Source organism: Melitaea cinxia, chromosome 19, assembly GCF_905220565.1.
Source record: "Melitaea cinxia chromosome 19, ilMelCinx1.1, whole genome shotgun sequence".
Lineage (NCBI taxonomy): Eukaryota > Metazoa > Arthropoda > Insecta > Lepidoptera > Nymphalidae > Melitaea > Melitaea cinxia.
In genome coordinates this window covers 8468718-8484718 of record NC_059412.1, presented here as the reverse complement: position 1 = coordinate 8484718, position 16001 = coordinate 8468718, and the positions used below count along the sequence as shown (strand labels likewise).

General features: G+C 29.2%; 1 long non-coding RNA gene across 1 annotated transcript; it reads left to right on the top strand.

Annotated features, from left to right (window-relative positions):
• The first annotated feature begins 232 nt into the window (after nucleotides 1-232).
• LOC123662948 lies at nucleotides 233-15422 on the top strand. The gene is made up of 3 exons (XR_006744580.1): nucleotides 233-244; nucleotides 13313-13322; nucleotides 15300-15422. It is a non-coding gene; the product is annotated as an uncharacterized LOC123662948 (long non-coding RNA).
• Nucleotides 15423-16001: the final 579 nt, after the last annotated feature.

Sequence of the window (16001 nt, the reverse complement as noted above, 5' to 3'; positions counted from 1 at the left end):
TTAATAATTTTATCGTTAATAAAATTTAATTATAAGTTATCATTGATTTCGGGTGCTTACTTTTAAGTTATAGTGATTTGTAAAACGAAAACTGTGCTAGGTTTCATTGAGTTATTGGTATGTTATTCATTGGTTTTTTGAAATATGCATGTTGTATTTTTTATTCTCAATAAAAAAAAAAAATAAAGTGAAACAATTATAATACTTATTATTACAGTTTATTAAGCGACCTTGACTTAAAACAGTTTTATTAATGTCTTGCAGTTTATAAAATTATAATTTTATGTCGATAAATTAATTTTATCAAATTAACTCCTTAACATAAACTTTTAAATTCGCTTACAGTAAGCGATACCTTCGAATAAAACGCAATCGATTCGATTACCGTGGGTGTAGCATTTGTCAATATATAAATCTTGTATCAATAAGAAAAAAAACCGAAGTGTTCAATCATTTGTTTAACAGCGCTAATCTCACAAGCTATCATTTTGATTTAAACTTTTGTACTCTATTGTAATTCTGTCTAAAACTTTTTAAAATAATTAATTTAAATAATGATATCCATTCTAGCTTAGTGGTACGACAGTCGGCTATTTACCGATAGAATCCGTTTTTATTACAGCTAAAGGCTAGGTTACTTGCAATTTTAAAAATATTCTTCCCACTGAGCATCAGACTCCTCTATCGTTATCATAGATACCTGATAATTATAATTACTCGTGGAAGGGAAATCATCCGCCAACCCACAGAGGAGAAGCGTGGTCGCTTAAGCTTCGATACCTCATAATAGTAGTATTAGGTACGTAGGTAATGGGGAACGAAAAAGGTTTTATTTCTAGGATACTAAATCACTTCGTTCTTATGTACGTATTAATCTTAGTATCGCCCTAGAACGTCAGAAATCTACACACTTCTAGTGAAAAGACTCCCTTTAACTACGCCATAGCTACAAAACTCATAATCACACTTCGGTGTGACGATGCACGTAGCGTTGTCAGTACGCGACAGTAGATACATCCTTACATTTTGTAAATAATACAAATAGTCGGTTGGGTAGAAGGTATTCAATCTAATGTTCTGAATTTTAATCAAAGGGCATGGGTCCAAACCATTTAATACCATTGACTTTTACACATAATCTATATGTACTTTTGTTTTCTAAGGTAAACATTAATAAATTGACCACTTACAAAGCTTAGAGGTATTTATAAACGTAACTTAAACAGTGTGGTCTCTGCATCATTTATTTTTATTTTTTTTATTAGGCAATACAACAGCGTTATAATACAATAGTATGTTACAATATAATGCATAAAAATGGCCAAAATAGGATCACACTGATATGAATAAAAATTAATCATTATAAAATGCATAACTAGACACTATATTTAAAAAATATAATAATAAGAAGTAAAAAAAAAGTAAACGGCTATGTTCCGTCTTATCCACTGCAGTTAGAGGTGAGTGCATGACATGAAGATGTGAATGTGTGTTCGTGTAGGTGTGTGCATGTAAGATGGAGGTGTATTAGTGTAGGTGTGTGTATGTAAGATGAAGGTGTATTTGTGTGGGTCTGTGCATAAATCTGTAGGTGCTGGTTTAGAATATTATTGATGATACTACGAAAAATGCATCTTTTTGATTTCTTTTTTAAGTGCCGTCTTATTATTTAATTTCAATAATAAGCCAGGTTCCATATATTCAATGGTATTCTATGCTGCGCCGAAGTATTTCATGTCTATTTAAATCTATTTACGGAATAGTTTTATCAAAACACTGTACTTGTAACAGACAGGTATTTCCAAAATCAGCGCAAACAAAAATCTTCTTTATTCTGAACTTTGTTTACTAACGTACATTCTTTTAACGTACTTTTCTAAACTGATCATTTATAGTCTTGTAAGATATTACTAATTTTGTACTAAAACACAGTTTATATGTTATTTTCAAAAGAGTAATTGCGAAGTTTCTTGCCGATTCTTCTCTGCAGAATCTACATTCTACATTGCGAATCGATGGTAGCCTTATTAAAAAAAAAATGACTAAAATTTGAAATTGTAAAATGACGATTCAAAAGTGCCTTTGAAGCTTTTTGATTTTGATTTTTTGATTTACGCACTTGCTAGTTTTTTTTTTCATGTAATAAATTAAACTCCAAGAGTTTTATTTTACGTTTTGAATAAAGAAACTTAAGCATCGCGTATAATGTAAAATGACGATTCGAAAGTGCCTTTGAAGCTTTTTGATTTTGATTTTTTGATTTACGCACTTGCTAGTTTTTTTTTTCATGTAAGAAAATAAACTCCAAGAGTTTTAAGTTTTGAATAAAGAAACTTAAGCTTCGAGTATAATATTATTTTATTTATGTAACAATGCATACCAAATTTTCATATCTTTTTGTTTACACGTGCATTATCAGACTAACAAAAAGTTAAAATAATTGTTTCGGTTTAAATTTTTTATTTTTTATATTTCTTACTTTATTTTAAATCATTGACGTAAATAACATGATATTTATAAATCCTTTAAACGGGCCATTAGAGTAAATAGTACTTAATGCATCAATTCACACAACACCAAGTTCTAAAATTCGAACACAGTACTAACATCAATAAATAGCAAGGAAGAAAGGTTACAACATAACGTGGCTTTGAACCACGAAAGCCTTTCAGCTTGTTCACAAGACGGCCACGACAAAGAGACATTGTAGGACTCTGGTGAAATCTTGATGTCGGCCTTTCAGACAACACCGCGAATTCTTTGGAAGGCTTCTTTTATGTTCATACATGCGGTTCCTGTGACTTTGTTTCTGTTTTGAGAGAAATTTGTTTTGTATTGTTAGTGTTGTTCTAGAATGTAATGAGTTAAAATATTTAATATTTATTCCTAGTTATATTAGTTAGATTTATTTTATATGAAGTTCTTTTGGATATAACCATCAATATAGATTTTAAAATGTTGTCGGGACTTCGTTTTAGTTTTCCCCATTTTGTTTTTGAATATTTTGTTTTTGTAAAACTCAAGCGCGTTATTTCTTACTTTATATGTAAACAGATAGCATCTTACCCAGGCTTATCTTTTTAAGTTTCAACGGTCGACCAGTTCATCAATGTCATACATCGTTAGAAATTTTACAACTAAATATTGTTACATTTTTAACAAATCATCTTTATGTCTAGAACAAATGTATGAACTACTAAACGAATATTAAGAAATTAATTGATAAAAATATTATCTTTATTTGCTTGGATCTATTACTTTTGTTTTAAAATGTTTAATAAAATATGCAAGTTTTTATTACGACGTTGTTCTTCAACAGAGATTAATATTAAAGAAATTAAGTATTTAAGACTCAAATATAAAACTGATAGGCGCTAATTTTTTAATTATTTACAGCGATATACATATAGATGTGTATTTAAGTGGAACACCTGTCAAGGGATCACAAATTAACAATCTAGTTCGAGCGATAAAAAAACAAAACAAGTTGGAAACTTTTTAACAAACGACAACTGTCAGATCTGCGTAGGCGCACAGAGAGCGCCGCTCCTTATCTTATATCACTGAGGCGTAAAGCAACCAAATAATTTTATAAGAGGTGTTCATAAAACGCTTCGATAGCGAAAGTTGTTAAAGAATTTTTACTGTTTTGATTCGATTTAAAGAATTGCTTTTGAAATCTGAATACGTAATTTGTTAACTGTTGTTTGTCACTATAAAGATGGAACGCTTAGTTTTTTTTTCTCTCTAGAACTTTTAACACTTTTATGTTGATTTGCCTTATATATAGATTCAAATTATAATTAATTTGGTTTATTAACAGATTTTGAAAACAATTTTAATTATATATTTAATAACTTATAAATATTATTTTTATATATATTATTACTTATAAATATAAATATTTAATTACTTATGTATTAATAAGTACATATAATATATTAAGCTATCGGAAATGTGATAAAAATGCGTTAAAATTTGACTCTTTTGTAAAATAATCCCTGCAAGAACTGCACATTCCATATGATACAGCGCTTGAAATAGACATTCTTTAGCAAATTAGTACTCAATTTATATCCAACAAACAATATCTAAAGAGCAATTGGAAAGTAAGACAACGGAAACAAATTATAATAGTGATTACTTTAAGAATGCTTGCAATAATAGCGTAATTTCCAATAATTGAATATTTTCTACTAACATTTTGTATTGATAGTGACCGATTTCCTTGTCTGAGATAACGCTAGTACATAATTTTTCTCTTTAATTTTCGTATCATATGATCTTATAATGCATTATTTCGTAACACATAATATTTACGATATAAATATGTATGATATTGTAAAATTTCTAAATAAATTTGCTAAAACTATCTCTGTTAATCGTTTGTTTACTTCGATCTTAGATTTACTGATATTTATGCACATTTCGTTATAAAAATGTTAAATCAATAAATTGTTTTCATAATACGAGTATAGTAAAGATAAATTTTTAGTACTTGTTAGCTAGTACTGCCAGACCACGGCAAACATGTATGGTCAATACAAATGTTTGTCAGGTGCGGGGATTGAACGCGTAACCGCCACAAACCTATGCTGTGACCCTTGCGCCAACATGGCGTCGTATTCTATGTATAATTATTTGCTCATTGACATTTTAACGCAATCTTTAATATAAGCTAAATTTTATATTTTATTTTTCTTACATTAATGAAATTCAATAACATAGCTGCGAAATATCGTTATAGTCTCTGTCATATATTTGTAAATTGTGATCCGAAATGAACCTAAAAAAGGCACTATTATTTTTTTTATTTTATTTTGAACAGCGATTTTTGAACAGTGGATAAAAAATTTCGCACACATACCATAAAGTCATTTTCGTATATTCTTAATTCTTAATAATTTAATTAACGGGACTAATTTTATAATCCAACCGCATTCAATCACCGAAAACCGTTTTCAAAACCATCACAACGAAACCTCAGTTGAAATGAAGCGGTATGGTAATGCGTGTAACGAGGAAGAACCTGAAGCCGGCTCAAATTGCGATCATTTACAATGGTAATAGTCCCGGTAGCCATCTGCTTGTAAACTAGCCAATTCTGAGTACTCCGCATGTTTAAAGCACAAATTGTTTTGCTACCTAACGGTACCTTACGTATGGGCCTAGAGAATAAGTACCTCGCTGATTGAATGATAGCAGGAGTTTTCAGAATTATTTGTTGATGATAATTGGTCATTAATGGACTTTTCTTGTTTAACATGTTCCTTTTTTTACAAATGTTTACACTAACGGCGTATAATTTTGTGGTGTATTCTGGGTTCCTTGGAGTGTGACCTGGTGATGTGTGCTTTCAGCTGAGGCCCCTCACAGACACCAGTTTCTCGCAAAACTCTTTCTCTAAAGAATGATCATTTGTTAGAAGGTAATGAATATTTTTTTTAATTTTTTTTTTCCATTATTACTTTGTAAACTTTTTTATAGTATAAAATAAAAAGTGGCGACTTTTTTTTTTAAATTTGAAGCGGTGGTAAATATACAATTTATAGATAAGTATATTTCTTTTAAGTAATAATATAGTTGAAGTGATTTGTTTCAATTTTTAAGATCTGCCGGTTCAATTATAAATAGAATACTTGTAAATAATGTAAAACCTATTGGACTGGCACAGCAAAAATAAACACGGAAGCCCTAAGTCATCAAGTAAGTTTTCATAAGTACCTCACTAGTTACATAGTGAAATCTCTCCATCATTGAGATCTTTAGGCAATAAGAACATAAACAGACATTCTAGCAGCGTTATAAAATTAATAAACTTTATATATAAAGCAACGATTATAATGATATAAGTGTTAGTGCTATCTTTAAAGGTAATTCATTTCAAAGTGACGTCGAACACATCCCTTCGACCGCTAGCGGTTATAAACTAAGGTTTAACATAGCCGACTAACATCACCTACTTATGAGTAATCACCATTTTACTATGACCCGCAATAAACTTACCTGTTTATTTGAGCTGAGCGCTATTAGTACTGGCGATTTAAAATTGATATTAATTATAATGTGACATCTTGATTTAGTTCGATGAGTGAAAATAAAGAACGTTATTATGATTAAAACTTTCTCTAAATTTTGAAAATCTAATTGAATTCAACACATTTGCTCTCGGGTTTGATCTTTAATCGTAAACTGTTAATAACTATGTTTGACATGGTTTTTGTTAGTAGTCACAGATTCAACAATTTACCCTTCAGCCTGTAATATCCCACTACTGGGCATAGGCCTTTTTCTCCATGTAGGAGAAGGATCAGAGCTTAATCCACCACGCTGCTCCAGTGCGGGTTGGCGGATATATTCCCTACTATGAGTAACGATCACTATCAGGTGTACATGATAAAAACCAGGACCGACGGCTTAACGTGCTCTCTGAGGCACGGTGGGAAGACCCACAAGAACTTCACAAACACCCAGACCACGGCAAACACCTGTATGGCCAATACAAATGTTTGTCATGTGCGGGGATCGAACCCGCAACCGACAGCGCAACAGGTACAATCCATGGTTGTAACCGTTGCGCCAACGCGGCGTCATTCGACAATAGGCGGTGGCAAAAATTTACATATATAGTCCTTAAAGATAAGATTGTGTTCTATGGATAAAGAAAGTGTGCGTTAAGTTTGTTTAGATACAATTAAACTTTTTTCCCGAAAAAAAAAAATTGAAAAAGTAAATATCGTCAGATTGTATTTTTTTTTATAAACTTAAAATAGTATAAAATCTCTTTATAAAATGACAGGTTTTATTCTTTTTTTTTTTTTGCTTTTCTTATCTTTTATTCTCGCAAAACCAAGTAAGAAGAAGGATAAAATCATGTTGTTTAGTTGATGACTACCGCACTACAGTGACACAAATCGAAGCTGTGTATGTACAGATACACGGACACATATACCTAAGTATCAAAATGAAGTATAGCTAACCTAGCTATCTCCTATTATTATCCTAAATTCCTATTTAAACAAATTTGCTTTTTTTACATCACATACAAAGTTCACAAAATTATATATGGAATAAAATAAACTATGTCGGAAGCTTAAGGTAATATTTCTGTGTGTGTGAGTAGGTTCTATCTCGAGTATTAAGATTAATTGGTGTTGAGAAATAAGGCCTATAAAATGTAGCTGTTTGCTATTTTACAACAGTTGTTTGTATAATAATAATAAAGTTACTTTGTTCTAATGATAGCACGGGTATGTAGATGACTGCCTTAAGTTTTATGTTAGGTTGTTTTGTGTGTGTGTTTGTATATGTACCTGTGTGCCTAATATACGGACGATGTGATAGTATCCTCTTTCTTTCATATTAAGAAACAAAATTCATGGTTTAAACATTTTCTATACACAATTATATCTATTTATAAATGTTAAAAAAGGATTATCAAACGAATAAATGATAAACTAATCAAAGTCCAAAACTTAAAATTTTTACTTATAAAAAATGAAGTTACACTTTCTCCTCATATCTTCATCCAAAAAAATATAAATACAAAAAATTATCATAGAATTATAATTCATATAAATATTATATAATGTATCCCTATACAGTTCAACGCACACGAACAATACGGATAAATAAATAAAGATTTGTATTTCATTTATTTCTATAAGTAAGCACGGAGCGTATGGGAAAATTTCTTAATAAAAATACGTTTAAAATTCAAACAGACGTAAGTTCCGGATTCAGTAACGTCTTCATATCAAAGAGCTGTAATAATCATCGCTCAATAGACCCGATATATTTAAATTGTTACTACCAGATGCCACGACAAAAATTGAAATCATAATACTCATAGTCGATCGATCGATATAAAATTCTTTTCGATCGTATTAAAGCACTTTCGATCGATAGATTTTAAATTATACGATTTTTGATAATAGTATTTATAGGTAAGCCTACCGATTTTTGAAAGTATCTGTTATTTATTGTGAGATTTCTTGTAATCGTGCCATCACACGGGTTTTCACTAATACGCGTTCTAACGTTATTTTTATTCGTTTTATTGATTGACTAAACATTGATGGCTCAATTGTGGTGAGGCTTTAGGTTGAAGTTTATTTAGAAGTGTTATTATGCAATATATTATTGTTACCTTCTGTACGAAGAAAAAAACATATAAAGGCAACTTTTTTTTGTATTTTCATTAATTATATTATATATTTCTCTCATAATAATCAAAATATTGTTTGACAGTGCCTTTTCTCAAAATTGACGTAAATTTTTGTTTTACTTTTGATCCTTCTTATTTCTAATCAACTTTTAGTCTTAATCTAATCAATACAATTTTAGATATTCTATCTTTTAAAAATTTTATTTGTCAGGATTGATTTAACTTTTGTATAAGTCAGTCACTTGGAAACATGTTGTTTTAAGCACACGCCAGTCGCAACACGCCAGTCGCAACACGCCAGTCTGTCAGAAGCTCAACACTTATACTGTTAACAAATTATTATGTTATTCATTGCGAAATATAAGTCTCGAGTTTTCTATGTTAATGCTATCCGGTTGAAATAATGTGTCGTGAGAATTGTTTCGAACGCGAACACTTTTTATGTATTTCATATTAATTGGGTAACACTTTTTAATTAAACAAATAAATTAGACGTTTCTTGTTGTAAAAGTTATAATAGTTATAGTATTTTTGACATAAATAGTTGCTTAATATGGTTTTTGATTGCTTTTGTTGGATTTAAGTAATTTTAATGTTTTAGTCGGTTATGTTTAGTATTAAGTTGTAAAATATGAAATATTTATTTTTTATGCGCAGACACGCTTGACGATGGTATCTTGAGCATTGCTTTATTGCAATTCAAGAGTATTTTTAACACGTTAAAAATAAAAAGTAATAAATCATGTAATTTTAGTACCCTTTTTTATTGAAATATATATTATTGTGTTTATTTTTTTTTATTTGTACAGGAAAGAAAATAAAATAACCATGCGAACACTGTATAATGGATGTTAAGAATAAATATATGATTAACAAAGACGAAAAAAGAAATAAGGGAATATCTGAACTAACTCAATATCACGTCATTCAAAAATAATGTCATCACGTGCTCAACAAACTGTAAAATATCAATTCAATTTTTTATAATCGAATCGAATCGATAGATACATCTATATAGATAGATTCCATCTCCGATAGATAAAAACCGATACAGGAGAAAGACAAATGGGATCTCGTATCGATCGAACTTGTATCGATTACTCGAGATAAGAAATGATGGGTAACTTTTATTTGTTTAGACGTTTAATTTTAATACGTCGAAATTGAAATATCGATAAAGTTTTCTTGAATGAACAGCCAAAAACAGAGTCTATATCAGACTTATAGAACTCACTATTAATAGAAAGATACAAGTAATTGATAAATATTATTATATTAGATATTTCCAAAAACTAGAGTCACAATAACTCAGTCTTTTATAGAACTATCAAGTTATTAAGACAAAATATACGAATAAAAATATAAAGTCTGATGAGATAAATGATTAATTTAATAAAACAAAAAAAAAAAACCAAAACTTTTCCATCCACATTGTGTAACAGTATATCTATTGAAACAGAACCCACAATTTTGCCGACACAAGTGACTAATTAGGTGGCTACACCTTTCTATACAATTGTCAAATCATTCAAACAGAAGGTAACTGTAAGGCCGGATTAGGAGGATTAGTATCAATCAAATTGCGTCAGCTACCACTAATACTAACGCTTTGTGTGTTAAGATTTCCTATTGTGATTAAAGTAACGCAATAAACGGTATTAGATTTAATTTTTTTTATGTCACACTGTTTTTGTTATTGTTTATTGAAACAGGATTATTCGTGTGTTATTCAATTTTTTTTTTTATAGAAATCCACAACAGGTAATTATTATTATCATTACAAAGGTAAAACAACCGCATAGTACATAAAGAGGCGTTACTAATATTTAAACATGAATTCGTTTCAAAATTTACAGACCATATAACTGTTGCTCATTTAGAGAGAAAAAGGAAGGCTAAGCGTCGTTCTCTTCTCTTATTTATCGAATGAAACTTTATTATAATAGCTTAGTTAGTAGTAGTAATACTTCGATTTTCTGGCCATTTGGTAATTCCTTGGCCATTTGGTTTTGGAAGCCCATATTGTTCATATCACGGAATTCTTGCATCGTTATGCCAAAACGACTGCTTACATATAAATATCCGAACAGTAACTGAGCTTATCGGATTAGTTTCAATCAAGACACGTGCGCTGTACGGCCGCACGCCGTACAAATGATAATTGTTTTATTAGAATTCGCTGAATCTAAATAAAGTTATGAGAGTTTCACTACCCCGAGAATTACTTGTAAGGAATTAGTCATATTAGCGATTACAGTTAAATTTGGTTTAATTTACTTTTAGATGATTTTACAATTGGTAAAAAGGGAAAATTAAGAATTAAATTCTAAAAGTTATTTACGATATTACATGATTTTTTTCTTAAGACGGTAAAAAATAAATTATTTTTTAAATCTAGTAACAGTATACAATAGATACCTACCACAATCGTATATAATAATATATTATTACAGTTCTAATATCTTAAAAAAAAATTTCAAGTAACTGTACAACGACTATAGGACATACTACTAAATCATATACAAGTATAAATTTTTATACATCATGTTATAAACAAATTTATGGGACGAAGAAACATTGAACAACAAAACCATAAATTGATCAGCATTCACATCGTAACATCGATTCGGATATCATACATCTTACAAAATTAAATTTTATAATTCCTATCGATTTTAAAAACACGTTAACCCGTAGTTAAGTAAAAAATCATTACTCAAATTGAATCAAAACAACGTCTATTCATCTTTGGACCACCAGCGCGCACCCGATCATACCACAAGACAACTGTTTAATTTATTGACGCCGATCGTATTGTTTCAATTATAAAATACCGAATTTAATGTATTCTAGAGACGCCCAAATTGCTATATCTTAGTTGAACGATACAACTTTTCATTGTAGGTAGTTTAATATTTCAACATCAATACGATAAATTCCCTTAAGCAATAGCGTTATAGCGTTTTAAGACCACGCCTCTACTGTGTTTTGTCGAACGATATTTTTGTTCTTGATATTATTGCTGAAGATAGAGAAATAATCAATCAGATTCGATATTTAAAAAAAAAGAATACAATTTAACAATAAAATACCATATACATTATTATGTACGCTAACAAACATCAAAGATGTAGACGATCTTGTTTAAAAAAATTCTACCAGATAATCCTTGACAGAGAATCTTACGTTAATTACGTTTGCGACAGACCGTAGAAACGTAGATCGAAAAAAATGAAATTATTTAAAACCAACTTTATTAATATTTGACTTATAACAATTTATATTCTATAAACGATGATTCCACTTCGAAGAGGGAATATGGAATGATCGTTTTTACAAAATAAAAATTCAAAGTGAATCTGTTGAAACATTACGCTGAATATACTATTGCACTATGTAATTCGTTATATAAAAAAATATAAATAAATAAATATACATACAAATGTACAGTTATGTTGTAGTCAGTCTTAGACACAGTGTAAGACTATATTATGTGAATTTAATATAAAAAATATAAATATAATGATTTGCGGAACAAAAAAAATATACAAATTGAAGAAGGCTAAGTTACTAGTAGTAGGCTAGTTAGATAGTAAAGCAGTGACTATAAATCAATTCGAGAGAAACTAGAATTGTTTTGTATATAAAATGATGGTACAAATCAAGACCAATATTTGACGCAACTCGGTAAAACCAGTCGACTACACCTGTCGTTTGTTAACAGCTATAAAAGGAACCCAATACATTATAAATGTTCCTATTTACCGTTCTAACAGTTCGAAACATTCGATTATATAAACTAAAATTAGATTTAATTTTTTATTTATTACTGTAACATTTTTTGTTTTATTTATTATCCTTTCAACACGGTGAGAATAATAAAATTTATAATATATTATTGTATCAAACCTCTACACATGCATTTACGTAAGAATATTTTAATGAATGATTTTTAGATGTGTAATATACACGTGGATTTTCTGATGCTCGCAAATACTATATAATTAACGTTGTATATGAGCGTTTACAACTTAAATCGTGATCAATAAGTATAGGAAAACGTCGTAAGTATGTCAGTGTGTGTAAGACAACACATCGACTATCTTTTTTTATAATAAACATTTCTTTTAGAAAAGAGATAAGCTTTAAACTTCGAAATATAAATATGAACGACTCTGCTAACTTTAGATTTCGTATACTCTATGCTATATTGTATGATCCCGAATCGGTAAAAAACCATATGTCAATCGAACTTGTGATATTATCGACAATGAATAAAATCACTATAAAATTCTTAAACACAAATTTTCTAGGATTATTAGCATCTGTCGTGTGTATTACAAGCTTTCACTGGTAGAAATCTGTACCTAGGCGATACGAGTAATTATTTAACTTAACATATAAAGTTATTTCGCGATAGCTGTTTGCGAAATTACACCTTTAACACGTCAGTTATTAATAACGGTTTTTGATACATTAGACGCCCATGGGAATAATTTTATCGAAAGCACATAAACAACTTAGATTATACGGTACAAAAGTTATTTTAATAATAGAGGCTGATTGACAGAACTTGTATGTTATAGTCATAAAATAACGTTAAAAATTTACGGTTTAATAGTTTTTAATATTTTTTGTTTTTTGTAATAAAGTCATAGAAACCAGTTCAAACTAATTAGTGAGATCGTTAAAAAAATAACTTTCTTTTGGGATAGTTGCAGTTATTTCCTTGATGGAGATCTTTTTTTTTTCGAATCGGTTGTTAAAAATATTGCGTGTGATTTTAGCGAGAGGTTACTAGTTTTTAATTTAAGTGCTGTTAATTGGACAAATTACTGCCGTAACTAACTAGTTGATAAATGTAAAAAATTAAATTGTGCTATAATATGATTATTTGTAGAATTTTATCATAGTAAAAAAATAGGTTTATACATTTCAGATGTAGTGGCCATCCACTATATACTATACTATACTATATTTATATATACTGCACTATATTATTGTCGTGTTTTAGTGACCGAACAACTTGCTTTTTTCTATGTGAGTAGATTTTAAAAGTAACTTGAGCTTTAACATTTGTTTAGTTATTAAAAATTAATTCAATTTCAAAATTGCCTTCTAAAAGTTTGAGTTTTAGAATAATAGTTGTTGCTATGTTATAAAATGGAAACGACAAATAAACTAGCAGAAATATTATACAATTCTCGACGGTAAACAGTACTTTCAGTTTTATTTAGGTTTAGTCATACCAATTGTATAATGTTATAAAATATGTTTTAAAATTACTCACTTAATCACCACACTTAAAATTTAAATTTTTTTCACGCCTCAACTATTAGAATTAGACTAGTAAATAGTTACCTGAATAGATATAGGTATATTCTCTCACCCTATTTAAAATTTATTTCAACTGAAATTTTTTCTTATCTGTTGAAGATTTTAGGATATAAAACTTTAGGTTGAAACTGCAAGAAATGTCAATGAGCATGAAATGAAATGATATATAATAAAAGGATCAAAAGTTACATATTTTCGTTTTTTTTTTTGTAAATTATTTTTTGAAAAAGGACGTTTTGCCACACGGTGACTACATCACCTCCATCGGTCCGAGCTAAGTTATCTACGTAGATTCAAATACATTACAATTAATTGATATATATATATTTGGGCTTATCAGCAGTCGCTAAAGCCAGGATATCATTGAATACCCCATATTATTCAAACTATACTCCGGGTGCTTCATAAAAAAGAAAGTTTCTTTTTTTAGTTTTTTAAATACGTAAAAAAGGACACCTATATACGTAGTTTGACACATTATGAATCAATTTATGATTCTTTTGAATGTGATTTGTCTATAATTTATCACTTAATTTAAAATTTATCTAAACGTAGAAAGTATTCTACCGTTACTGTTTATTGTTTTTTATTATTTTTATATTTTTGATTTTATTACAGCAATGTCATCTGCATACGCAATATTCAAAGGAAAGTCGCAAATATTATCTCGTATCATAGTATAATATTATATAGGGCACATTTTATGCTATTCCACAAAATAAAATGTATATAAATGTCAAGACACATAATAAATAAACAGTTTTATAACCGTCTCAATAATATTTATGGACATAATGCAAACGAATTTCCTAACAATAACAGGAAAGTTTTTAGAAACCGTAACTCCTTTCATCAACAATATTACTAAACAGATAAATAAACATTCATTGATTAACATATTGGTACATTTATATTTAAAAAAATCGAATGTTTTCGAAACAAAACGTTCCTTATTTGAAACTTTAAAACCATTATATAAAAAAAAAAGAAATAAAATTTAAAAACATTATATCAATTAAAGAAAAAAATAATAATTTTAAAACCAAGCTTGTTAACAACCTCGCGTATTCTAGTTACATTAGCGTATATTTAAAAATATCTTAACTTTCACAATAACAACGTCATCTCATTCGACTAACTCTCTTATTGTGTTTGACAAACCGGTTATTTTCCAATAACAATTGATTCTCGAACCGCATAATATATTTTTGTCAATTACGTCGTCACATTGACGATGGACACATTGAGCAATGTGACACCTCGTGTTAAAAGATAAAGCGAGCTCTAAATGTAACTATTAATTATATATAGGAAATATTTCTTATTTATATTAGAATATATAAAACCACTAACTGGATAGTTGCTTAGATTAAAATATATAGATTCTAAATGGCTATCCAGTCGGCGCAGATCGTAGTCACCCTGTTTTCATCTCGTGGGTGTTCTGAGTTTATATAAAATTATTTGTGTATATATATGATTTTATTCAAAATTAGTGTCTATATCAACCGGCTATTACCTAAATCACAAGTATTAAGTTAGCCTACCTTTGAAACAGACGATTATACGTATACGTTAAACTAGAAAAAAAAAACATTATAAGGTTGGATAGCAATAAAAAGTAGAGTATAATAGATGAGGGAGTTTATCATTACAATTATATGTAGGTTCAAGTTACAAAGAAAATTACGAGTATATCCGTCCTTAGGAAAAATCTTATGATTACACTCGTATTATTTGAACTTACGATTGGTTCTAAATCCCTGGCCTGAGCTAGTTTTCTTTATATCTGTAGATAAATACCTAAGTCTGCAATCTGTGAACATAGCCTAGACAGAGTTAACCATTATATTAGATTTGATGAACCACACGTCCTCGCCAAAAGAATACCGATTCCAACCAAGGATGATCCGTGAGGCTATTAAAATTAAAAAAAAAAAATTCAAATTTTAATAGAGAAGATAGCTGGCCACCTGCTTGGGATCCCATTATTAAAATAAATAAATAAATATTAAATAAATAATAATAAATGAATATAAATAAAAGTAAATCTAAAACTAAGCATAACATGCCACAGATTAAAGACACAATTAGCACTTTCTGCGTAGAGAGGACTAATTATAAAAAATAAAAAATATTTTACATAAATATGAATATACGGTAGTTTCTAATAACTTTGTAACATTAGGACGTCTGACACCTCAGTCCTCCTCCTCCCGTGACCATGGTTACTGTGAAGTATCCGAAACGTCGGATATCTAAAAGACTTAATAAACCGCGATAAAATCCGAAAAAGATGTTTCATTCTAATGTAGAAATCTAATTAAATTTGTTACATATCAAGTTTCTCGTACTTTGTTCATTATTATATTCATGATTATGTATATTAGGTAAATAATATGAAAACAACCTGTACACAATATATGTCATATATGTAGGTAGATAATAGAAAGTAGTCGCTTGCGGTCCACAATAAGTAGAAACCAACACATACCGT